This window comes from Stegostoma tigrinum, chromosome 4 (assembly GCF_030684315.1).
Source record: "Stegostoma tigrinum isolate sSteTig4 chromosome 4, sSteTig4.hap1, whole genome shotgun sequence".
Classification (NCBI taxonomy): domain Eukaryota; kingdom Metazoa; phylum Chordata; class Chondrichthyes; order Orectolobiformes; family Stegostomatidae; genus Stegostoma; species Stegostoma tigrinum.
The window spans coordinates 56,846,210-56,873,792 of record NC_081357.1 but is presented as its reverse complement, the minus strand read 5'-3'; the positions used below and the strand labels follow the sequence as shown (position 1 = coordinate 56,873,792).

The 27,583-nt window shown below is 41.3% G+C and overlaps 1 protein-coding gene and 1 long non-coding RNA gene across 4 annotated transcripts in view; one reads left to right on the top strand and one right to left on the bottom strand.

The window, feature by feature from the left end:
- LOC125452231 (amine sulfotransferase-like) overlaps window positions 1–27,583 on the bottom strand; it is a 102,877-nt gene that overhangs the window by 41,672 nt on the left and 33,622 nt on the right. For all 3 annotated transcript variants that reach the window (XM_048530401.2, XM_048530404.2, XM_048530403.2), the window contains exon 2: window positions 17,599–17,812. The gene's annotated coding sequence lies outside the window, so the exon portion shown is untranslated. The remainder of the gene's footprint in view (window positions 1–17,598; window positions 17,813–27,583) is intronic.
- Window positions 835–25,840, top strand: LOC125452232 (uncharacterized). The gene is made up of 3 exons (XR_007247502.2): window positions 835–1,095; window positions 22,624–22,718; window positions 25,711–25,840. It is a non-coding gene; the product is annotated as an uncharacterized LOC125452232 (long non-coding RNA).

The window sequence follows — 27,583 nt, the reverse complement described above, 5'->3', positions numbered from 1 at the left end:
ACTGCTGGACATGCATATGGTCACAGAAATTTGAGGGTGCATACATGAGGATCAATGGTCGGCACAACATTGTGGGCTGAAGGGCCTGTTCTGTGCTGTACTGTTCTATGTTCTATGTACATCACAGGGCAATATTAACTTGTTTCTCTCACCCTTGATTTCTGTATTTCTTTCATTCCCTCCCCATTTTATATTTGTCATCCTCCTTACCTAGTTTATGATTCTTTCTTACTCCTTCCACAGTTAAAATACCTACAGCCCAGAAAGAAAACACCATTTTGCCCAACTAGACGGTACACAGGTTTATGTTCTACAGGGACCTCTCTCGCCCTTCAATCTTCTTACCTTATCAGCACATTTTGCTGTTTCCTTCTCCCTGGTTTGTGTTTGTGCAGCTCTCTCTTAAATTCATCTGTGCACGCCATTTTAACTATTCCTTGTGGCAGCAATTTTCAAATTCAAACCATTTTGAAATGTTAAAAGGATAATATTTGTTCTCCTGACATGTAAGAAATTAGGTACGAAGCTGTGCTGCAGGCAACTCTGCCTTGCAGAATAAATGTGGTAATCTAATTATACTGTATTCTCTGTAAATGTTGAACTAAGGCTAAAAACATGAGGTACTGTCCAGAGCGGCGATTGAGAAATGAGGAACTGTCTAATTGTACACATAGTTTTTGGGCAGCTAACCTTTGTTTCTAATGTTAGGTGATTAAGTCATGTACTATCACTGTTGCTAGGCATATGACTACGGGGAAGTAAAAAGGTGTATCTTGCGTACGTGACTGACTATGCTGTAAAATCCTATACAAAGGGAAGACGGTTGCCTTACTGGGGAGCGTCACTTGACACGGCTCTGCAAGCCCTGTGAAGATTGTTAATTGATCCTCCAAAAGCTTGTACTTGCTTACATAAACTGTGGCTGTTCACAGAAGTCGGCATATAGCATTTGTGTCAAGTGTGTAGGGATCTCATAAAAAAGAAACTCCACATTTGGCAACAAGGATGGGATTCCAATATATCTATGGAACTTCAAAGTGGACTGAATAAGTGATCATCTGTGTGAGGGTGACTTGAGATGGATGGGCTTACAAGGTAAGATTTACCTTGATCTCTCTCATTAACCTGTCACTCAGACGCCCCCTCTTCCTCTAAAACTCTGTAGTGGCGGAATCTCTGAGATAACTTACGCACTTGTACGCTGACAAGACCGTGTCAGGGAGGTTAGAGTCCCCCTAGAATTTGGCCGGGGTTAGAGTCCCCTGGTCAGGTAACTGAAAAATCCGGGGGGTTAGAGTACCCCAGCGGCCGGGGTTACAGTCCCTAGGTCAGGTAAAATTGACTACGTACGTCCGGGGGGTTAGTATAAGAATGGTAAAGTAGGATAAGTGTTCAAACGTAGGTATAGGACAGTTACAGTGTCTTAGGCGGGTTGTTAAGAGGGGACATCCCCCATGCGAAGGTCAGGACCCTGAAGTGGGTGTTGAGACTGGAGTATATAGAAATGAGTAAAATGTAAAAGCGCTAAAAATGGGACAAACTTTAGATAAGTCGGGTGTCGGAACCCCTTTAGACCGGTTATGCCGGAACGGTTCAGATGTCTGTAGGCATGCCTAAATAAGAAATAGGGAAATGAAATTTGGCCAATAGGGGGAACTTGGGATGTAGATAAATGCATAAAAGCAGAAGAAGCAAGTTAGAAACGTAATACGGGGACAAAATGGAAAACTTTAATATCCACGTGGAGAAAGACTGCTGAGGAAATAACGAATAAATATGAACAGGCCAGCTGTGAGAATAATGCACTTCAGACAGGGATTAGAGTATGTGATCATGAGGGAAGCCCTAAGTCGTGGGAGGTGTTGAAGTGGCAGTATGAAGATTGTGATATGAGTAAAGCAGAACAAGAAAGATTGAGAAAGGAAAGGCAAAATAAGTAATCAGTGTCAAGCTGGTTTATCATGTGGGAATAAAATGGAGGTACCTCCTGACATATCTGGCTTGCCGATGTTGTTATAATGACATAGATGAGCAAGACGAGAAGGACTGGAGAAAGCACCCCTCTGCCCCACTGGCCAAGCCCATCGAGAATTCTTTGTATGTTCAAACCCTTCTCCAGGCAATCCTCCTCCCTGAACAATTGGCTATTATCAAATGCACTGCCCATGCCTCCGATGACTCTGCAGTTACTTAGGGCAATGCTCGGGCTGATCAGGCTGCCAAACAGGCTGCCGTAGATCAAACCTTTATTAAGCTCTCTATGAGCAAGGAGGTGATAAATCGCTCACGTTCTTTGAACACGACGGGTATGCCAGACATTGTCACTGTGCAGTGTTTACAGGGGGATGCCCCTGACTCAGAAAAAGAAATATGGACCAGGACCACTTACTGTCCCATGCCCACAGAAAGCACACACCCGCCGCAGAATAGTTACCCAAGTTATTAGTGAGGAATTTTGCGCAGACTGGTAGGACCCAGTAACTCTGGGATCTTCCTTTAGCTACGGGTTCCTGGGACCGCTGTCCCTTGGAGGATCAGCAGGAGTAATAGCAGCGAAGAACCGGAATTACCTCACTTATGGGTTAACTATCCTGGGAAACAGTACAGTGAGGGGACTAGAAGCGGTTAATCAGGAATTGGCAGAGTTAAGGCTCTACACACAACAAACTAGATATGCAGTGGGTTATCAATTAGCACAACAGGGGGGAGTTTGTACAATAGTAGGAGACAAATGCATCACCCATGTTATGGACGAATTATACAACATAACCCACACCATCCAGGCTATTAAGAAACAATTGGACGATTTCAGACAAGGTCCTAAGAAAGGAGATGACAGGTTAGGGTGGCTACTGGGAGGATCCTGGAGATCCTATCTACTGCATGGGCTAGTAATTCTTGTTGTTATAATCATTGTATGTTGTGTATTAATAACTTGCTTAAATACTGGCTGTGAGATTCTTATGAATAAGCTGGCGGTGCCTTTCTCAGCCCCCATTTAGTTGATTATCATGGAATGATATAAGGAGGGAATGAAATGTTAAAGGGATAATATTTGTTCTGCTGACATGTAAGAAATTAAGTGCTAAACTGCGCCATGGACGCCTCTGTCTCGCAGTAAAAAATGTGGTAATCTAATTATACTTTGCTCTCTGTAAATGTTGAACTAAGGCTAAAAACATGAGGTACGGTCTAGAGCAGCGATTCAGAAATGAGGAACTGTCTAGGTGCACACATTATTTTTGGACAGCTAACCTTTGATTCTAATGTTAGGCGATTGAGTCATGTACTATCACTGTTGCTACGCATATGACTACGGGGAAGTAAAAAGTTGTAACTTGCGTACATGACTGACTATGATGTAAAATCCTATACAAAGGGAAGACGGTTCCCTTGCTGGGGAGCATCACTTGACACAGCTCCGCACGCTCTGCAATGATTGTTCATTGATTCTCCAAAAGCTTGTACTTGCTTAAATAAACTATGGCTGTTCACAGAAGTCGGCGTATTGCACTTGTATCAAGTGTGTGGAAATCTCATAAAAAGGAAACCCCACAATTTGCTGCCTTCCAAATTCACTTTTGCTCTCTTATATCTATGATCCTGAGATCTAGCTTCAGTAGCAAGTGGTAACATTACCTTCGGCCTGATTTTAACATTTTTTGAGGCACTTTTTGTAAGCTTTTTCTCATCTTTCTCTCACAGCCAGCAATAAAACAGCATGCTTCCAAATAATAGGTTGATGTGGGAGCTGGAGACAGGATTGAGACAGACCATGAGATTTCAATCCAAACTCTGATGTTTACTTATGGATGGCCAGTAGCAGCACTTGGGAGACAGACCACTTATTCCTGTCCAATGTCAGCCAAAGTAACAGGTTTGAAAACCAATTTCAAGGAAGTAACATTAATTTACATAATTTGAAATTACATCTGAAAAGAAAGAGCTACATTTATGTAGTGCCTTTCACAAGCAAGGACATCCCAAATTTCTTTGCTGCTAGCAAAATGCTCAAGATGTAGTCACTGTTATAAAGGAAAGAAAAATTGCAAAAGCCAATTTGTCCACAGTCAGGTCCAATAACCATTATTGAGATAAATGACCAGATAATCTGTTATCCTAAATGTTTGGTTTTACTCACTGTTCTTGCAGGTAAATGTTTGTTTCAAAATTATAGCGATAGCTAAAACTAAATGAAATCAGTTTCCCTGACTGTTCAGTGAGTAAATATACCTTACAGTGTAGTATGGTCAAGAGGATTTTACATCAGATGATAGAAAAACAACACTCTGGAAGTAATCCAGCCCAGTGCTTTCGTCTTTGCTACAGTTGCTGCTACAAGCAGGCAGTCGAGTGTTGATGAATAAAGGGAGAGTAGTTTGCCAGACAGGATGGCCACTATAATGAGCACTGGTTTCACAGGCAGGTGGCCACTACAGCAGCAACTAGATTGTTTGGTGATTTGACTATTAGAGTAGACACTAGACATCCTTGACTCTGTTGATACCTAGAATACATAACCAAGGAAATGATGTTAAACCTTTACAAATCATTGTTTAGGCCTCAACTGACGTACTGAGCGCAATTCTGGAAGGATGTCAAGGTGTCCAAGAGAATGCAGAGGTCATTTACCAGAATGATGCAATGAATGGGAAACATTAGTCATGTAGGGAGATGAGAGAAGCTCTAAGTGTGCTCCTTGGAGCAGAGAGGTTTAAGAGGGAGAAACAGAAGAACTAGAGTAGGCTAATCAGCTTCTTGAATCTGTTGCATTACGTGACTAGATCATGGCTGATCTTAGCTCCATCAGTCTGCCTTGGTTTGTAAGCCTCAATCAATCTCAGTTTTACATTTTTATTTGACCTAGCTCTCAATAGCTTTTGGAGGCACAATGTTAAAGGTTTCTACTCATTGATATGAGGAAGTCCCTTACAATGTTGACTCTGTGTCTAATTATAAGGTAACTTTCCCTTGTTCCAAACTTACTCATCAGGAGAAACAGTTTCTCTTTATCAATCCCTTATATTTCATCAATTATCCTAAACATCACAGTTAGATCTCACTTTAATCTTTTATATGTAAGCAGTTACAAGCATGATCAATTTTAACCTTACTAGCTATGGAATGGTTCTGCAGATTATGCACTGCACCATCACCATGGCCTGCCTGTGGTGCAGTTGCTAGAACTGAATACAGTTCTGCAGACAGCATTTAGTGAAGGTTTCCCCATCTCAGTGTCTACTCAGTTCAAAGAAGACCGCATTGTTCAATCATCTTCCTCACTGTGGTGCTACATCATCAGCAACAAACTGGTACCAGCATGGACATAAATCTACAAAACAGATGGGAAACTATTCAACCTATGCTACCATCAATACAAAAACAAGATCACTCCAGTCTCAGGCACTAAGGACACAGATGACCACTGCATATGCGTTCAATCAGAATCTGAACTCCAGATCATCACTGGCTCCTTTTGCTGAGGTAAAAAAAGGAGCATCTTTCATTTCTTAGGAGCCTCCCCACAGTGAAGACAGACATAGATGATGAAATTACTCACCTCTTTGTCAATGTGCTGGCTCAGCCATCAGCCGACTGAGGAAAAGAGGTTTTGAGGAACAGGATCTCAAACGTGAAAATAAGGTATGGTTTACCGGGCAGCACTGGTCCCCGTTCTTCTGTATGCTTTGGTCATATGGAAAACATCCAGGTGGCTCCGCAAATCATGAGAAAAATGCCATTAAAGGTGCCTTTGTGAGGTGTTCTAAACTAGGTCGCAAGAAAGGCTACCCAATATTGAGGCATTAGTCACTCAAAATCAACACTGCTGCTAGGATGTGTCATTTGTTAGCCTGATGTCAGGCTCCTGAACCAACTGTTCTACTCAGACCACTTTACAGCAAAAGACTCTCAGGAGGAGAGAAGAAATACTTTAAAGAAATCCTCAAACCATATCTGAAGTGGTCAAATATTCTGAGCAAAACGTGAAAAGGATGAGGAGTAAGCCAATCGGCCCCACAAGCCTGCTCTACCATTTAACAAGATCGTGGCTGATCTGATTGTTACCACAGTGCCACCTTTCCTGAACAACTTTTCAACATTGCTGCCAAGAATTTGCCGACTTCTACCCTAAAAATATATACGGACACTGATTCCACAACCTTTAGAAGAGAAGAGTTCCAAAGACTCTCAACCCTCAGAGAAAAAAAAGCCTCATCTCTGTTTTAACTGGGTAATCCCTTATTTTTAACATTCAATATTCTCCCATTAGACAAAATATCCTCTCTGCATTCACCCTATTAAGACCCTTCATAATCTTACACATTCCAACCAAACAATCTCATATTCATCAAAACTCAATTGGATATAAACTTAGCTTGCCAATGTTCTCTCATAAGACAACCTCCCACTCTAGATATTAGTCTAGCTGTTCACTAAATTGGTTCAAATGCATTTACGTCCTTTCTTAAATATGGAGATCAAAGTACTCCAGCTGGCATCTCGCCAGTGCCTTATATAATTGAAGCATTAACTTTACACTTTCATATTCAATTCCCTTCATGATAAATGAAAACATTCTATTAGCTTTCCTGATTACTTGCTGTAAACTCTTTTGTGACTCATTCAAAAAGGACACTCAGATCCACCCGCCTCTAAGAGCTCTGCAATCTTCCACAATTTAGATAATATGCTTCCTTTTTATTCTTCTTGCCAAAATGGATAATTATCCTCCATTAGCCACATAACTGTTCACTCATTTAACCTACTGAAATCTTTCTGTAGTCTCCAAGTATCCTCTTCATTACTGACATTCCTGTCTTGCATCATCAACAAATTTGATATACATACCACCTGTCCCTTCGTTCATTTATATAACTTGGTAAACAGTTGAGGTCCCAGCATTGACCTCTGTGGCACTCATCTTGCCAATCTGAAAAAAGGCTCATTTATGTCTACTCTCTGCATCCTGTTAGCCAGCCAATCTTCTATCCATGTCAGTATGTTATGGCCTTTGGCATGTGCCTTATTTTCCACAGGAACCTTTGATCATGCACTATATCAAATGCCTCTGTAAAGTGAAGTACAGGACATCCACCGGTTCCTTACAACTCATGTTACATTCTAGATTTTGAAAAGAGAATAATGTTTAGCCAATGTAATTATTTTTCATTATTAGTACTCCAGACTCACTTTCTACAGGGCCAATGCTAACTTTGTTTACTTTTTCAATTCTTTATGGCAACTCTTATGTCTGCCTTTATATTTCTGGCTAGGTTTCTCTCAAACTCTCATTAATCAATTTGTCACTTTTTGATCTTTTTTATATCTAATCCAATCTTGTGGACTTCCACCTTTCTTTGCACAATTATTTTTCATTTAATTATCCTTAACCTTTCCAGTTAACCATGGGTGGTGGGATATTCCTTGGAATTTTATTCATGTATTCATTCTGTATGTTCTGAAGTACTCATTTACATGTCTGTCATAGCACCTCTATTTTTCTAGTCTTGACCCCAATTTGTTAATACTTTTAGCCAGCTCTACCTTCAAAATTCTCATAACTGCCTTTAACTAAGTTTAAATAAACAGTCTCAACCCCACTCTTAACTCATTTATGCTGAATGGTAAAATTCAATCATATCATGTTTGCTGCTACCCACAATAGCCTTCACTGAAAGGTTATTAATCAATATTATCCTTTTACACAAGGTCTAGAATAGCTTGCTCTCTGTGTGGCTCTAAAACATAGAAATTATCCCAAAAATATTCTATGAATATTCTAAGCTATCATCTAAGCTATCATTACCCACCTGGTTTTTCCAGTAGACTAAAACTTCCCACGATTATCGTCAGAGATAATGGGAACTGCAGATGCTGGAGAATTCCAAGATAGTAAAATGTGAGGCTGGATGAACACAGCAGGCCAAGCAGCATCTCAGGAGCACAGAAGCTGACGTTTCGGGCCTAGACCCTTCATCAGAGAGGGGGATGGGGAGAGGGAACTGGAATAAATAGGGAGAGAGGGGGGGGCGGACCGAAGATGGAGAGAAAAGAAGACAGGTGGAGAGAGTATAGGTGGGGAGGTAGGGAGGGGATAGGTCAGTCCCGGGAAGACGGACAGGTCAAGGAGGTGGGATGAGGTTAGTAGGTAGATGGGGGTGCGGCTTGGGGTGGGAGGAAGGGATGGGTGAGAGGAAGAACCGGTTAGGGAGGCAGAGACAGGTTGGACCGGTTTTGGGATGCAGTGGGTCGGGGGAAGAGCTGGGCTGGTTGTGTGGTGCAGTGGGGGGAGGGGACAAACTGGGCTGGTTTAGGGATGCAGTAGGGGAAGGGGAGATTTTGAAACTGGTGAAGTCCACATTGATACCATTAGGCTGCAGGGTTCCCAGGCGGAATATGAGTTGCTGTTCCTGCAACCTTCGGGTGGCATCATTGTGGCAGTGCAGGAGGCCCATGATGGACATGTCATCCAGAGAATGGGAGGGGGAGTGGAAATGGTTTGCGACTGGGAGGTGCAGTTGTTTGTTGCGAGCTGAGCGGAGGTGTTCTGCAAAGCGGTCTCCAAGCCTCCGCTTGGTTTCCCCAATGTAGAGGAAGCCGCACCGGGTACAACGGATGCAGTATACCACATTGGCAGATGTGCAGGTGAACCTCTGCTTAATGTGGAATGTCATCTTGGGGCCTGGGATAGGGGTGAGGGAGGAGGTGTGGGGGCAAGTGTAGCATTTCCTGCGGTTGCAGGGGAAGGTGCCGGGTGTGGTGGGGTTGGAGGGCAGTGTGGAGCGAACAAGGGAGTCACGGAGAGAGTGGTCTCTCCGGAAAGCAGACAGGGGTGGGGATGGAAAAATGTCTTGGGTGGTGGGGTGGTGGGAACAGTCCCGCTTCCGCACCTACACAGGCCCCAAACCCCACCTCTTCCTCCGGTACATTGATGACTGTATCGGCGCCGCCTCTTGCTCCCCAGAGGAGCTCGAACAGTTCATCCACTTCACCAACACCTTCCACCCCAACCTTCAGTTCACCTGGGCCATCTCCAGCACATCCCTCGCCTTCCTGGACCTCTCAGTCTCCATCTCAGGCAACCAGCTTGTAACTGATGTCCATTTCAAGCCCACCGACTTCCACAGCTACCTAGAATACACCTCCTCCCACGCACCCTCCTGCAAAAATTCCATCCCCTATTCCCAATTCCTCCGCCTCCGCCGCATCTGCTCCCACGATAAGACATTCCACTCCCGCACATCCCAGATGTCCAAGTTCTTTAAGGACCGCAACTTTCCCCCCACAGTGATCGAGAACGCCCTTGACCGCGTCTCCCGTATTTCCCGCAACACATCCCTCACACCCCGCCCCCGCCACAACCGCCCTAAGAGGATCCCCCTCGTTCTCACACACCACCCTACCAACCTCCGGATACAACGCATCATCCTCCGACACTTCCGCCATTTACAATCTGACCCCACCACCCAAGACATTTTTCCATCCCCACCCCTGTCTGCTTTCCGGAGAGACCACTCTCTCCGTGACTCCCTTGTTCGCTCCACACTGCCCTCCAACCCCACCACACCCGGCACCTTCCCCTGCAACCGCAGGAAATGCTACACTTGCCCCCACACCTCCTCCCTCACCCCTAACCCAGGCCCCAAGATGACATTCCACATTAAGCAGAGGTTCACCTGCACATCTGCCAATGTGGTATACTGCATCCGTTGTACCCGGTGCGGCTTCCTCTACAATGGGGAAACCAAGCGGAGGCTTGGAGACCGCTTTGCAGAACACCTCCGCTCAGCTCGCAACAAACAACTGCACCTCCCAGTCGCAAACCATTTCCACTCCCCCTCCCATTCTCTGGATGACATGTCCATCATGGGCCTCCTGAACTGCCACAATGATGCCACCCGAAGGTTGCAGGAACAGCAACTCATATTCCGCCTGGGAACCCTGCAGCCTAATGGTATCAATGTGGACTTCACCAGTTTCAAAATCTCCCCTTCCCCTACTGCATCCCTAAACCAGCCCAGTTCGTCCCCTCCCCCCACTGCACCACACAACCAACCCAGCTCTTCCCCCCCACCCACTGCATCCCAAAACCAGTCCAACCTGTCTCTGCCTCCCTTACCGGTTCTTCCTCTCACCCATCCCTTCCTCCCACCCCAAGCCGCACCCCCATCTACCTACTAACCTCATCCCACCTCCTTGACCTGTCCGTCTTCCCTGGACTGACCTATCCCCTCCCTACCTCCCCACCTATACTCTCTCCACCTATCTTCTTTACTCTCCATCTTCGGTCCGCCTCCCCCTCTCTCCCTATTTATTCCAGTTCCCTCTCCCCATCCCCCTCTCTGATGAAGGGTCTAGGCCCGAAACGTCAGCTTTTGTGCTCCTGAGATGCTGCTTGGACTGCTGTCTTCATCCAGCCTCACATTTTACTATCCACGATTATCGTCATGTCTTTCTGATATGCTCCTATTATTTTTTCCTTTATTCTCCGCTGTAGCAACTGATCACTGTTATGGGGTTTGTACATCACTCCCATTAGATACTTCTTGCATTTATCAATTCTCATCTCTACCCAAACCATTTCCACATCTGGATTTTCTGAAATTAGTTCATCACTTTTATTGTGTGAATACCATCATTAATTAATGGTGCCACCTCTCCGTGTTTTCCAACTTTTTATACTTCCTAAATGTTTTTCACTCTTCAACATTTAGATACCAAATTATTTTTATTATTTTCTGTTTGCACTCTCAGTTCATCTGTATATGCATTGAGATACAGAGATTTTAGTTTTATTCTTTTATTCTTTTTGTAACCTGCAGCCTTATTTGTTATTTTACCATTAGGTTTGTACTCTCCATCCCTTTCTGTTACAGGATTTTTTTAGCATTACTCATATTAAAAGCTTTCTCTTTTTTCATGTCTCTCATCTTTGATTCACCACCTCTTCCCAAATTTGAACCCATGTTCCCACTATTTATTTTAAAACTCTCTCTTCTTTCCAAATTATGAAGTAGGTAAGAACAACAGTCCCAGCACGATTCAGGTGCCCCAACAGCGCAGATCCTATTTTCCTCAGAACTGGTGCCAATGCCTCAAAAACGAGAACCCACTTCTCCCATATCCGTCTTTCAGCCACATATTCATCTCTCTACTCTGCTTTGCCCTATGCTAATTTGTATGTGGCTCAGGTAAGAATTCAGAGATCATGAGCTTTGAGGTTCTGCTTCTTAATTTGGCACCTAGATCTTCACACTGGCAATTTATATGTTCAGATAATTTATCTACTTAATCGAGTTAGCCTTCTTGGGTTTAAAGTGAATAATCAATGATAGTGTTCTAAAGTCTTAAGGACTTTGTTTGAGTAAATATGGGGAAACTACTTTTGCTGCCAAGAGGACTTGGGACCAGACAATATGGATTGAAAGTTACAAGTAAAAGAACCAAAGGGTGGATAAGAGGAATTGCTTTTTTTTAATTGAAAAACCCACTTTCTAATGGATTTGTAATTGCTCAGTCCTATTCCTCCCAACCTTATACCAAATTATAACATAATGTACAACTCATAGTTTAGTTAGGAATTTAGCTAACAAGGCAGATTAGCTGATATGATGGGCAGAAATGTGAAATATCATAGCATGGGCATAATTTAAAGAGGAACAGGAATGGCAACTCAACATTCCAGGTTACGTGGTTTTCATATCTGGTGGAAAGGCGGGTAAACAATGAAAGGTGTGTAATTTTGGTTGAAGAAACAATTGGCTCTCCAGCTATGAAGAGGATTGTCAAATTAAGTCATATGGTCTGAGCTGAGGAAGAATCGCACTGCTGGGAGTACAAATTCACAAAAAAGCAGAAGGACGTACAAGAGCAAGACTCTGAGAAGAGTAAAAACACAAGGAAGATAATTGTAGGGAATTATCACCATGCTAATGTTAACTGGGATAGTTACAGTTGAAAGGAATTGAGGGACAAGAATTCTTGAATACATTCAAAACAACATTTTTGAACAGTATGTAGTAAGTCCAAAAAGAGACAAAGTAGTTCTAGATTTGATTTTAGCAAGTGAATACAGACAAATGAAAACTGTAGTGCTGGGGTGACATGTTGGCAGTTATGATCATAATACAGTAAGTTTTAACTTACTTATGGAAAAAGACACAGACAGAACAGGAGTTAGAGTTTAAATTTGGGCAAGACCAATTTTATTAAGCTGAGTAGTGAATGAGCAAAATTGGACCAGAAGCAGGGATGGAGAGTACAAACCTAATTGGACCAGAAGCAGGAACTTGAAGATAACGCAATATTGGAACAATAGGAGTTACTCAAAGTGGAACTTCAAGGGGTTTACAGTAAACATGCTCTCACAATGAAAAAAAGATGGAATTGCCAAACCTTAGTGTCAAGGAGCTATTAAGCCTATCAGTGAATAGTAGGATCTGCAAAAGACCAAAATGGTAACATATGTGTAGAGGAGGACATTGTAGTTATGGTTCTTAATACATTGCATTTATCTTCACAAAACAGGGGTATAGTGAAGGAGGTAACAAAGTGTGGAGCTGGATGAACACAGCAGGCCAAGCAGCATCTTAGGAGCACACAAGCTGACGTTTCGGGCCTAGACCCTTCATCACAAAATCTCTCAAACCGTCAGCTTTCCTGCTCCTAAGATGCTGCTTGTCCTGTTGTGCTCATCCAGCTCCACACCTTGTTATCTCGGATTCTCCAACATCTGCAGTTCCTATTATCTCTGGTGTAATGACGACATTGTTCTTGAGGAGGAGTATAAAAATATTGGATGTGATAACCAAGAGAGAGGATATATTAAGGTGCTAAGCCCCCTTGAAAGTAGATTAATCTTTCAGGTCGACGGACTATAGCTCATGCTGCCAAAATAAGTGAGAGGGAGAAAATAATAGGTATTCTGACCAACATTTCTCAATCCTCACTAAATCTCACTGTGGCACTGGAGATTTAGAGTTTACTATAATTGTACCCTTGCTTAAAAGTTCAACAAGAGATTGACACATAATCCTTGAGTCTATCTGTTAATCCCAGTAGTCAGCAAATTATTAGAATAAATTCTAAGAGATAAGATAATGTCGCTCAGAAAGGCATGGATTAAAAAAGCATATTGGATTCATTAAGTGAAGATAATTTCTGGCTAACTTGATTGAATCTTCTGAGGTTTAGCAAAAGTGGACTTGAGAGTAGCGTAGTTGATGTGAATTTTAGCAAGGACGTTGTCCTGAATCCATTGGTTATAAAAATAAGAGACCATGCGATCCACAAGAATGTAACTAGCTGAATACAAGATTGGCTCAGTGCCAGGAACAAAAGGTGACAGCTGATGGGTATTTTTGCAACTGGAAAGCTGTTTCCCGTTGGGTTCCTTTGAGGCCCTTGACTTTTGTAGTAAGTACTAATGATTTGGACCTAAAAATGGGGATCATGATCAGAATGGACTGGTGAGGTGGGCAAAAAACTGGCAAATGGATACTATTCAGGAGAAATGTGGAGTGATGCATTTGTGAAGATCAAACAAAGCAAAGGAAGGCACAAATAAAAGGAAGATACTGAAAAGTGTAAAAGAAGTGAGGTAGCTTGGAATGAATGTCCACAGATCCTTGAATGTAACAGGACTGGTTGATGAGTTCCTCAACCAGGAGGTTGAGTTTCCTTGATTAGCAGGGGTACAGAAATAAAAGGAATGAGGTTCTGTCGGAGCAATGTAAACCTAGTTAAGCCATAACTTAAGTACGGTATACAGTTTTGGTCATCCCATTAGAGAAAGGATACAACTGCACTGTAGAAGGTGCAAAGTAGATTTATGAGGATGTTGCCAGGACTGGAAAATTGCAGCTTTAGTGAAGATTGGATTGGCTGTTGTTCTTGGAATAGAGGAGGCTGAGGAAGATTTGATTGAAGCATACAAGATTCTGAGAAGCCTGGATAGAGTAGAAATACAGGATCTACTTCCCTTAGCAGAGGGCTCAATGCCCAGGAAGCACAGATTTAAAGTAATTGCTACAAAGATTAGAGGGGAGGTAAGGAAATCAAGTTTTCACCCAGAAGATGGAAAAGTTTGTAACTCACTCCTTGAAGGGTATTAGAGAAATACTCAATGACTATACATACATGTGAAGTCCCATAAACAACAGTGATACAGATCAAATGCTGGAAAATGCGTTTAGGCTGATTGTTGCATTTGTTTGAAAGAATGGACTGACTGGCCTCCCTCTATCATGAGTTGTCCATTTTCTAAATAGAATAAGTAACACAGGTTGGAGGGGGGAGGGATTTAGAAAGTGGCAGCACATGAACAGTTCGTCAGGAGAATCAACGGTGACTCAATAGGTTGATTTGTGTTCTTCTGTGCTTCAACTATTCGATGATTCTGGCATAGGAAAATGCACCATCGATAGAGTGTTTGAATAAAGATTTTAAGAACAGATAATTGTTTAAAATTTGGTGAAATGGGTGTGCCTGCTTCTAATTTTGCCTGTTTTGTCCAAAGCCTTGTGAGAGCCTAAGGGCTGAGGGTGAGGCAAGCAGATACTGGGAAAAAAATAGGAACCTGGGGAGGTAGGATGCAAGGGTAGTAGGAGCCTGGGGGGAGAAAAGTACAGAGAAAGTATGAATTCTTGTACCCCAGTTTAAGAAACATTGTTTTAGAATACAGTGCGTTAAAAGATGGTGCACGTGGATTCAACAGTAACTTTACAAAGTGAATTAAATAAGTACTTGAAAGGGATAAATTTTCAGGATATTGGAGGTAGGTTAGAGAATGAGACTGATTCAATAGCTCCTTCAAAGAGGCACCGTAGGAAAAATGGACTGAATGGCTTCATTCTATGCCGTATCATTGTAAGGTTCTGAGAAGATTTTGAAACTTCGGTCCAAGGAAGTCTGGTTTAGAATTCCTTTCAAGTGCAGGATGTTCTTAAATAGTTTTACATCAGAAGCTTGATGGGCTGAATGGTCTTCTCTGGACAATACAATTCTCTGCTATGATCTTGGAGATGGCAGATATTATTCAGGGCCAACAAAGATGTTCTCATGGGCAAGTCAGGGGATTTATCAGTCACTGACTGAACTTCCCCGTGCACTGAGCAGTAGCTTACCTCTATGATATTACCCGTTGGTACTATTTACACTCATTTAGTTATGTGGATTTTTCTTCAGAAGGAATAAGATCAAAAGGTTGAGAGACAGGCAATGATTTCTGAAGAAGGGTCTAGGCACGAAACGTCAGCTTTCCTGCTCCTCTGATGCTGCTTGGCCTGTTGTGTTCATCCAGCTCCACTCCTTGTTGTTTGAGAGACAGACAAGCTTGTTTTTTGTAAATAAATTTCTAGGGGCAGTAGAATGGCACAATGGTTAGCACTGTTTCCCCACAGTGCTAGGGACCCAGGGTTGATTCTGGCATCGGGTGACTACCTATTCTCACTGTATCTGTGTGGGTTTCCATCAGGTGCTCCAGTTTCCTTCCACTGTCCAAAGATATGCAGGTTAGGTAGATTAGTCTTGCTAAATTGCCCATTGTATCCAGGGATATACAGGCTAGGTGGATTAGTCGCAGTAAATGTGGAGTTATAGGGATGGGGTGGGTCAGAGTGGGATACTGTTTGAAGGGCCAATGTGGAATCAATGGGCTGAATGGCCTCTTTGTACACTGTAGGGATTCTTTGATTAATAATGGATAACTGTTCCAATATTCCTCTCACATATATTGAATAAGTGAAACTTTCTATGTTACTTCTGAATACAATTGCAATAACAGCACCAACCTTTACTACTGCACTGAAGTTAATGGCCAGCTTTATGGAAACACGCAATGCGCACATTTAATTAACCAGAAACATACCCTTTGAACATGCAAGCCTTTTAACTCTCATGTTTATTTCCTCAAGCAGTTGTTAATTTTGGGCAGGCAACTTTGAAAAAAACGATTCACATGTCTGAATTCTTCAAGAATAACAGGACAATGTGATGTAGAAGATGATTCAGAGGAAATAAATAACAAAATTGCAAAATGCATCTTCTTTAATCATTATCAATTTCTGTATCTATGTAGTTGCTTAAACATATTTAACAAAGGTTAGTAGATTGAGCAGGAAAGTGCATATCTTAACATTTGCCTTTGCCAGGCCAGTTTCTATAGAAATAAGTTACTTGTACAGTACATCAGTCTGATTTTGCTTCTTCTCAAGGTCTTCTGCATGCAGTTGGAGTAATGGGAGTGCTTTTACAAAGTATTATTGTCTTAGTCGCTGAAATTCTAATGTGAAATACCAGGATCTGCCCATTGATACATTATATATCAGGAATTACACTCCGCTACTTTAGCAGATGCAATGGCCTATATCTGCCAGAATGATTCTGGGATGTACAGAATTTAGGTATGAAGACAGATGACATAAACTTGGTTTATGTTTCCTTGTATATAGAATTTTGAAGCACAATCTGATTGAAGTGTTTAAAATGTTAAAAGGATAAGACAGAAACAAAACATTCCTTCAATTGGAGAAATCAAGACTGGGGATGCATGTTGCCAGACTTCATAGCATCACATAATTATTTTGGTTGAGATGGAAGTCATTTGGCCTATCCTGCTTGCACTGGCTCTCCAAATGAGCATCATGACTCAGGTGTCAATTTCCTACCTTTTCCCAAGACTCTTACACGTTGGATGGTTATTCAATAGGAAACAATGTCCTCTTGAATGCCTACGTTGAACCTGCCTCCACCACATTTCCTGCAGTACATTCTATACTCTACTTATTGGGTGAAAGAGCTTTTTCTCACATCATATTTGCTGCTTTTGAAAATTAAATTTGTTTTAAATCTCACATATGAGCAGGAACAGTTTTTCCTTGTCTATTGTACATTGAAAACATCTGTCAAATCACAGGGTCAAACTCTCCAATTCATCGTCATAACTGCTCATCGAGCTTATCCCTGGAGCCATTCTTGTAAATCTCATCTGCACTGTCAGCACTCCATCCACATCCTTTCAATGGTCTAGCACCTAGAGTTGTGGGCAATGCACCAGCTGAGGTCTAACAAGTGTCTTATACAAGGTCAAAATCATCTCACCGCTCTTGTACATTCAGCATAATCTTCATGCTCTAGTAATAATAACAAGGCATTCATGAGGGAAATAATTAGGTAATACATTTTTACCCAAAGGGTACTAGAAATCTGCAATTATTTGTCTCAAAAGTTGTAGATGGTAGGACAAGTTGTAGATGGTGGGACTTAAATTTGCAAGTTTATTTTTTCTAACCAGGTTATGTTCTGTGCTAAGAAAGGTGAATTTAAAGTATTTGCATTAAATGCTCTTGCTAATGTACACAGTACAACTTCACCACCCTGATTTGTTTTTAAATGCAATATTTATAAATCACTGCTAAGAGCTATTTACACAAATCAACAATTATGAACAGAAAAACTAATGGCACATAAGATATAAAAATATATAAACATGCTTTAGCTGAGAAAAAGGCAGACTTGTGAATGAATCATCTAATGTCAATTCAAATAATAATCTGCACCAATTAGGAAGTAAATAAAGAACTTGCATTTAAACAGTACCTTGTCACGTTGTAAAGAACTTCACATCCGAAGAGTCCTTCTGAATTATGAACTTTTTCTTATATAGACACAGCTGGACACAACAAATGTTCTGCAAACAAGTGAGATGTGTAACTGGAAAATCTGTTTGAGCAGCTTCTCGTTGAAAGAAGAATGTTGATCAGCACATCTGGAAATTGCCTGTTCCTTTTCCAATAGGAGATTTAACGTCTATCTGAATAGGAAAAGGGAGCCTTAGTTTAATATCTTGTCCAAACTACAGCACTCCATCAGAACAGTGCTCTTTCGGTGTTAACTAAATGACTGTGCAAAAAGATCTTGTGATGCTTTGGAAAGAAAGACCATGCAGTCTTGTGAATTAACTCCTTACCATTATGATGTCAGATAATATTTGCAATTATTATACTACAAAGTTTAATACCAGGGTTTTCACCAATCAACCACCAAAACTGCAATGGCTAATTGGGAGAACTCAGAAATTCTGATTAACTGAGATCAATAAACAAAAAAAGACAAATAAATAAATTCTTATGAAAGCTTCTGTTCGTTCACATTCATTTTGAGCTCACGGGTGTACAGCTATTATCCTGACAGCAGAACTTTTTATAATGCATCTCATCCTTATCAAGAAATTGGAAAAAAAATGTGAATACACATTCTACAAACAAATTTCAATTGGGTCTTCTTTTTCTATTCTGAAAATCTACCTTCTCTGCTGCTGTAGTCCTTTCTTTTCATGAAACACCAGGAAACAATCTTTACAGAACACATAATAAATCAATGCTGCTTCACTTTATGTTTTTGAATACTTTGCTGAATGTACATTGTTTTACAGCTTTCAGCCTTATTATCCTCTGTACTCTAGATAATCCTTAGGTTGTAGGGGGTGGAAATCACACCAGATAATAGTTGTTGAATGTTTTCCAGAATTTCTGTTGCTGGAAAAATCTTCTACGCTCGAATTACACAAACTGACACTTCAGCTCTATTTTGTGATTTGATACAGTTAGTCATGTTAATTAACTGATAATCAGTTCAGAAAGAAACAATAGGGTAAAATTTCACATTCCTGCACTTGAATATATTAAATCATCCAGACGCAACAGATAGAGTAAAACTGCATGGGACAATTAATACACCTGTGGAACAGCTTGCAGAGCTTTCCATGTACATAGATGTCTGGAGCGAGAAATGACAGGAAATGGGTTTATAGAACTTAGCAAATCTTGTGGAAAAATTTGCTGAAAGCTTTTTATTTCTCACTCTTGGTTTTGCTGTCTACCCTATATATCAGCATAGACATGCCCTCACCGCTTCTGTCAATCAGGAATTCAAAGTTGACATGATAAATCTGCTACTGGGAATGATATTTCGACACTGCCTTTGAAAAGAAGTGAAAACACAATTGCGAAAGAATAGGATGCTTGCCTTCATTGGTCTGAACATTAAATATAGGAGTTAGGATGTCATGTTGCAGCTATACAGGCCATTGCTGAGGCCTCTTTTGGAATACAGTTCTGGTCACCTTCCTATAGGGAGGATGTTGTTAAACTTGGGAGGGTGCGGAAAAGATTTACAAGAATGTTTTTGGGTCTGTAGTGTTTGAGCTTTAGGGAGAGGCTGAATAGGCTGAGGCTGTTTCCCCCCCCGAGCATTGGAGGCAGAGGGGTGACCTTATAGATGTTTATAAAATCATGACGGGCACGGACAGGATGAATAGACAAGGTATTTTACCCGAGATAATGGGAACTGCAGATGCTGGAGATTCCAAGATAATAAAATGTGAGGCTGGATGAACACAGCAGGCCAAGCAGCATCTCAGGAGCACAAAAGCTGACGTTTCGGGCCTAGACCCTTCATCAGAGAGGGGGATGGGGTGAGGGTTCTGGAATAAATAGGGAGAGAGGGGGAGGCGGACCGAAGATGGAGAGAAAAGAAGATAGGTGGAGAGGAGAGTATAGGAGGGGAGGTAGGGAGGGGATAGGTCAGTCCAGGGAAGACGGACAGGTCAAGGAGGTGGGATGAGGTTAGTAGGTAGGAGATGGAGGTGTGGCTTGGGGTGGGAGGAAGGGATGAGTGAGAGGAAGAACTGGTTAGGGAGGCAGAGACAGGTTGGACTGGTTTTGGGAGGCAGTGGGTGGAGGGGAAGAGCTGGGCTGGTTGTGTGGTGCGGTGGGGGGAGGGGACAAACTGGGCTGGTTTTGGGATGCGGTGGGGGAAGGGGAGATTTTGAAGCTGGTGAAGTCCACATTGATACTATTGGGCTGCAGGGTTCCCAAGCGGAATATGAGTTGCTGTTCCTGCAACCTTCGGGTGGCATCATTGTGGCACTGCAGGAGGCCCATGATGGACATGTCATCTAAAGAATGGGAGGGGGAGTGGAAATGGTTTGCGACTGGGAGGTGCAGTTGTTTAATGCGAACCCCAATGTAGAGGAAGCCACACCGGGTACAATGGATGCAGTATACCACATTGGCAGATGTGGAGGTGAACCTCTGCTTAATGTGGAAAGTCATCTTGGGGCCTGGGATAGGGGTGAGGGAGGAGGTGTGGGGGCAAGTGTAGCATTTCCTGCGGTTGCAGGGGAAGGTGCCAGGTGTGGTGGGGTTGGAGGGAAGTGTGGAGCGAACAAGGGAGTCATGGAGAGAGTGACCTCTCCGGAAAGCAGACAAGGGTGGGGATGGAAAAATGTCTTGGGTGGTGGGGTCGGATTGTAGATGGCGCAAGTGTCGGAGGATGATGCGTTGTATCCGGAGGTTGGTGGGGTGGTGTGTGAGAACGAGGGGAACAAAAGCAGCAGAAGTGCACTCAAATACAATCTTCATCCTCATGACCCTGCGTAATCCCCACTCTACCATCGCCGTCAAGCCAATTGATCAACTTTGGTTCATTGGAGAGTTTTAAAAATTCATTCATCGGATAAAGGCATTGCTGGCTAGGCCAGTATTTATTATCCATCCCTAATTGCCCAGAAGGCAGTTAAGATTCAACCATATTAATGTGGGTCTGGAGTTCCATGTAGGTCAGACCAGGGGACGGTATTTTCCTTCCCTAAAGGGCGTTAGTGAACCAGATGGGTTTTTCCTGACAATCAAAAGTGATTTCATGGTGATCACCAGACTCTTAATTCCAAATTTTTACTGAATTCAAATTCCACCATCCGGCATGGCAGGATTCAAACCCAGGTCCCTAGAACATTACCTAGACTTCTATATTAACAATCCAGCAACAATACCACGAAGACATTGCCAGCCCTGAAGAAGTGGAGAAGGAATAGCACCAAGCATAGCTATGAGTGAGGCCTCAGCTCCTGCAGTTATGGCACAGGAGTACTTATGTGCTAAACAGCATAGACTATAAATGATAAACAGAGCAAAGTGATTCCACAATGGATCACATCTAAGCTCTGCAGTTCTGCCACATCAAGTCCCGAATACATTAGGACATAAGAAATAGAAATAGGAGATGGTCATTTGGCCATTAAGCCTGTCTAACTTACAACAAAATCATGGCTAATCTGGTCCAGGTCTCACCTCATCTTACATGCCAGTTTTTCATTGCACTCAAGTTCTATTGTTGTGGTGGAAAGATAAATAACTCACTGGAGGAGGAGGCTCAATAAATATCCAAATCCTCAATGATGGTACAAGCTAAAAGGTCAGAGCAAAAGATAAGGCTGAAGCAGTTACAATGGGATTTTCAGACAGAAGTATCGAGTGGGTGATCTGTCATAGTCTCCTCCCATGGTACCCAGCATCACAAATGCCAGTCTTCAGCCAATTTGATTCTCTTCATTTAATATCAAGAAATGGTTAGAAGCATCAGATACTGCAAAGGCTGTAGGTCCTGAAAATATTCCAGCAACAATGCTGAAGAAACAAAAGCAGAAATTGCTGAAAAAACTCATCAGGTCGGGCAGCATCTGTGCAGAGAAATCAGAGTTAATGTTTTGGGTCATGTGACCCTTCCTCAGGGCTGGATACATACAACCTGAAACGTTACCTTGATTTCTCTCCACAGTTGCTGCCAGGCCTGCTGATCTTTTCTAGCACTTTCTGTTTTTGCTTCTGATTTACAGTATCTGCAGTTGTTCTTTCAGTTTTTAAGAATACTGAAGACTTGTGCTGCAAGACTTTCCACACTCTGGCCTAGCTTTTCCAATTCAGCTACATCACTGGGATGTACCCTATGGAAAATTGCCCAGGTATGTCTTTTACATGAAAAGAAGGACATATCCAACCAAGCCAATTAATGCCCCATCAGCCTACTCTCGATCATCAGCAAAGTGATGGAAGGTGTCATCAAAAGCGCTATCAAGCAGCACCTGCTCAGCAATAACCTGCTCAGTGACGCCCAGTTTGGGTTCTGCCAGGGCCACTCAGCTCTTGACCTCATCACAGCCTTGGTTCAAACATGGACAACATCCCTATATTACCCCAGAGGTGAGGTGAGAGTGACTGACCCACGAAAGTAACTCATCATAACCTTAAGGGTGAAAAGGGGTAGGCAATTAATGCTGATCGAGTCTGTGAAGCCCACATTCTGTGAATGAACAAATAAAACTCTAATGATCGCTGCCATATGGCAGCTCTAGGTGTATTTGTGGACATTTGGACCTTTTACTCTACCTCAAACTTTGACAATAAACCAAAATTAGACTGAAGTTTGTTGGGAGAATCTCCAAAATAGTTAAAGTGGATCGGCAATTTCTTTTCTGAAATTTGACTCTTCTTGTGCAACTATTGATATCGGCACTAGTTGAACAGCTGCAGCCTTTTGCAAAGATCTAATCCGAGGGCCCTTTTAGTGAAATGTTTACCTGAACCAAAAGTCTTTATCAATCTACTCCTGGCAAAATGATTAATGTTATTACATTAAGTTAAAAATGTCATATTTCAGAATAAAGAAGAACTGCTTCATGCTCAATGTGGTTCAACAACTGCCTATAGTTGATCACTTAATGATCAAGTAATTTGTTCTTTTCATCACTTTTGTCAAATTCTCCAAAATTTTGTTTTGTCACAGTGGATTATGACAGCTGGTTTGATCATGTTAGGAACTGATATGATCACAGGCATGAATTCAACATTACGTTTCAGTCATATGAAGAGATGACCAAGGTAAATTGCACTTGTATTTGATCCCAGTATTAGTTTCAGATGTACATATGTATATCAGACGATGTATTTCATATCCTTGAGACCCTCTATTTCTGCCTTTGTGGCATCATTGCTGCCTTTGCTCAATTAACACTGAAATCCTCACCAGCATCTTGACTAATCTGATAAACCTTGCATGTTCTAACTTGCAAATAAGCTGAAGTCATCCAATTCTCTGCTGCCCACATCATTACAAACAACAAGTTCACTCCTTATTCCTGTGCACCTGAACATGGGTTTTCTCCTGGCCAAGCAACATCAATTTTACAATTATCATCCTTGGTTTCAAATGCCATGATCTCCTTTCCTTCAATAAAACCGATACTCCACAACTCCCAACCATCAGACATAGCTGAACTCTTCCTACCCTGGCCTTGTTGTATTTTTAATTTATTTTCCAACATTGGTGGCTATATCTTCACCGACCAAGGCCTTAAGCTCTGGAAATCTTTCCTCATATCTCTCCACTTCTCTAGATTTATTTCCTCTCAAAGGATATTCCTTAAGAAATATAATTTTGCTCAAGCTGTTTTTCATCTGCCCTTATATCTCTGTACATTTTTTACAACCCTCTGCAGTGATATATTTCTGGATGTTTCATTACTTTAACTTTGCTATGAAAATACAAGTTATTTTTAAGTTCTACAAATAACCATTTCATAGATTTTTCTTGTCAAACATGCTTATTAACAGTTGAAAACATTTCATACATTTTGAATGTATAGCATTGTGGCTATTTTACTCTTGAAAAACACCACTTTATTTCACAACAGCAGTGGCCATCTGGAGTTTAGGACTGCCAGTAAGATTGTGAATGACGAGTTATTAATGATTTGCACCACTCATCAAAATCTTCAATATCCTTAGATTGTAACAATCACCCACTATCTTTAATCTGCCTGAAGTACTTGGACATGGTCAATCATATTTTTTTGTGGATTAGGCCCACAGGACTTTTGTTTCTGTTCTGTTCAACAAATTAAAATCACTATCTGTGAATCCCTCTGCAATTCTGCCACACAGTAGATTCTATGGCCTTGTCTATATTCTAACCCTGGTTAGGCTGTGCATTGATTGAATACGCAGAAAACTAACTATAAACAGCCAATACAGAAACTGAGGAAACCTTGGTATGGTATGCATAAGTGAGCACTTCAGAAGGCATTTAAATATAGAAAAGACACAAGTAGGCCCTTTGGCTCTTCAAGTTTGCTCTGCTATTCAATATTGTCAAGGCATCCCTCAATTCTGAAGAAGGGTCTAGGCCTGAAATGTCAGCTTTCCTGCTCCTATGATCCAGCTCGACACCTTGTTATCTCAACTCAGTACCCTGTTCCTCCTGTTTTCACACCATACCTTTTGATCCCCTCAGTCAGAAGAATTATATCTAACTCCTTCTTGAAAATATTCTATCTTTTGTCCTCAAATACTTTCTGTGGCAGAGAATTCCACAGCCTCACTACTCTCTGTATGAAACCACTTCTCCTCATCTCAATTCTACTTGACCTAGTCCATATCCCTAAACTGTGATGTCAAGTCAACTCAGAAATGAATCCAGGGAGGAGAACTTGAAGCTGTTTGCATGAAAACAAAGAAGGTTATGGGAAAGTAGGAAAGAAGTGTTCAGAATTATAAATGGAACTTTATTCATTGATCTGGAATGCATAGAGATAATCAAATTAAGAGGGGATAGTAGGACAAACTAGACCTTACCAGGAAAGTGGAGAAAACAGAATCAGTAATAGTTCTTAAAAGGGAACAGGTATCTAATTTTAAAAAAATAAAATGGAATGGAATAAGAATGGGGACTGAGGTTGTGTACATAATCTTTGGTGGATTAACAGAAACAAAATGGACTTTAGCATCTTGTATAATCATGATTACATCAGGCACAGCAACAGAATGGTCAATGAACTGCAAATCTATGTGGCTTGTTTAAGAACGGTTTTGTTTGTTTGAAAACAACTATTGTATGTGCATTATTTCTGAAAGAGTTAATAGTTGAGCTATGCCAAACTTCATCCTGTCTGATGATGTCACATCACCTCTGGGTGGAGAATTAGTTGGAATCTGGCACAGTCCCCTGCTAGAGACACATGAGCCTTCTCTACTTCTTATGAACAATAGTTAAGATGCCCAGAAATTAATATAACTCTTATGTAGGTATTGTTCTATAATAATGTACATTCCATCATCAAAGAAATGAGTCTTTTCTGCTCAGATTTATTTGTGCCCCATCCTCCATCACAGACTAAAAGAAATCACCTAAAACTGAAAAAGATGATGGTTGGCAACATTTTTCAGCAAGCACATAAGTAGCTGGGTCCTACATATTGCGTATTAACCAGCAGTAAAGCATTAGTCTGAAACCAGATCATAGGTTTTGTTTATGACAACCGTTGCTGATAATTACAAAATAAAAGGTGGTACATTGTTAGCTAAAATGCATATACAAAGGTTAATGTGGGTACAGTTAAAAGATGAAAGCAAGATCAGTGTGTTATTATCATGGGCCTGTTGCTGGCTTAATGATTCTCTCTGAGAATTCAGCAGATATGAGTGCTTCTGTGGTTGAATAATTGGATGTTGCTTCTTCAGATGGACTGAGTGGAATAAGTTCTGGAATCGAAAAGAAATTTCTTTATTTCACTTTTATACCGTTGCAGGTTGTAGTCTTGATAGTCTGATTCAATACAACAGCCCTTATCTGGTTTGCTGACCCCTCTATTTAGAACTCCCTCCCTCATGATGCCTCTCCAAGGTCTTTTTGGAGTTCTAATTAAAAAGCTGATTCTCAGGCTTTGTTATACCGATCAAAGCTTAACTTGTAACATGTGCCTAGTAGACGGTGGATAGCCTTTGGGGAGCCAGTACTGTAGGGAGCGAGCACTGTATGAGGTTTTGTGTCATGTTTGTGACAAAGCACTAATTTTGAATATTCCTGCTACTCTAGGATTTGAGAGTAGCAGTACTGAAATTCATCAACTTTCTTGGAAGATCTCTGGATAATAAAAGTGTTGACATAATTGTGGAGTGCTCTACTTTTAAGAATATGAAATCAAACCCAAAATCAAACTACGAAAATGCAGGATTCCTACTTTTGATAATTCATTTGCAGGATTTATGAGAAAAGGTAAATATTTTAAGTTCCTAATTGTATTACCAATAACTATTAATTTGATAAAGTACATCTAGCTATAATTAAAAGATTTCCAAATTTACCTTTGATACTAGAGCTATTTTTTCAAGTGACTCGAAAAGCACTTATCTGTATTGATAATGAATGGGATCTCACTACATAATGCCCTGGATTCACGGGCCTAACACAAGTTGAAAGTGGAGTTGCAGGTAGGAAGGCTAGTGAAGAAGTCGTTTGACGTGCTTGCCTTCTTTTGTCAGTGCATTGAGTACAGGAGTTATGATGTCACATTGCGGCTGTACGGGACACTTTTGGAATACTGCATAGAATTCTGGCTGAATGCTCTTGAACTTGAGACAGGACAGAAAAGATTTACAAGGACGTTGGAAGGTTTGACCTATACACGGAGGCTGAATACGTTGGGGTATTTTTTTACCCTGGAGACTGAGGGGTAACCACGTACAGGCTTATAACATCATGAGGGGCATAGTCAAGGACTTTTTCCAAGAGTGATGTGTCCAAAACTAGAGGATATAGGTTTAAGGTGAGAGGGAAAAGATTTAAAAGGGACCTAATGGGTAACTTTTTCATACAGAGGGTGGATTGTGTGTGGAACAAGCTGCCAAAGGAAGTGGTGGCGGTGGGTACAGTTACATTTTAAAAGGCACCTGGACAGGTATATGAATAGAAAGGGTTTAGCAGGGTACAGACCAAATACAGGCACATAAGACAAGGTCAAATTGTGATGTCTGGTTAACATGGATGAGTTGGATCGAAGGGTCGGTTTCCATGCTGTATGACACTTAGCATCTTGCCTGACTGCTGCATGTCATCCAATTTTTTGGTGTGTCATTTCCAGTCCAGAGGGTGAGAGAGCTGCAGCTAAGTTCTTCAATTACCCTACATCTCCTACAACCTGAACATAAAATCAATTTCAACTATGGACTGTCTCAATTTCAAGTGAAATGGCCTAATCAAAATTGACTGTGATTGTTCTAAGAAATAGGCAGATTAAATGAGTATGTTCTTTTCAGTGGCAATGTCCTCCCATGCTACAAAAGAAAACAATCTCATAGTGCTACTTTTGTGCTTTATCAAACGTTAAATACTCACTTTTTTTTACTGCTTGCTTACAATACCTAATTTATAAATTCTACTTTAAGACCATTGGGTATCCTTTTAATGTTAAGCATGCCCATCATTTGATCTCACTGGTCCTCACTAGGGGATTTTGCCAATCCTTGCTACAGCCTCTTTAATGATTTAGATATACCTGTCAAAACTGAATCTGAACTAATCCTACATAAACAAACCTTCCCATTAAACTGAACAAGTTTATAGCCAAAGCTACCCATTTCAGTACTGTCTCAGATATGACTGTAATAGTAACATTTTAAAGATATATTTCCTTAAAATTCTGTTTATTACAATTCCTGTCTTTCTTACTATATTTCATCCTTTCTTTAGGGATAATAGGCGACTGGAAAAACCATTTCACTGTGGCTGAAAATGAGATGTTTGATAGACTATTCCAGGAGAAAATGGAAGGCCTTCCTTTGAAGTACTCATGGGAAATTAATAACTGAAAATGTTGATTTTTCTCTCCAAACAATGCACACAATGCTCTGCAAAGTGTCTTGATTTCATCAAGGTTTAGGACAAATGTTTTTGATTGTTCAGTCTTGTT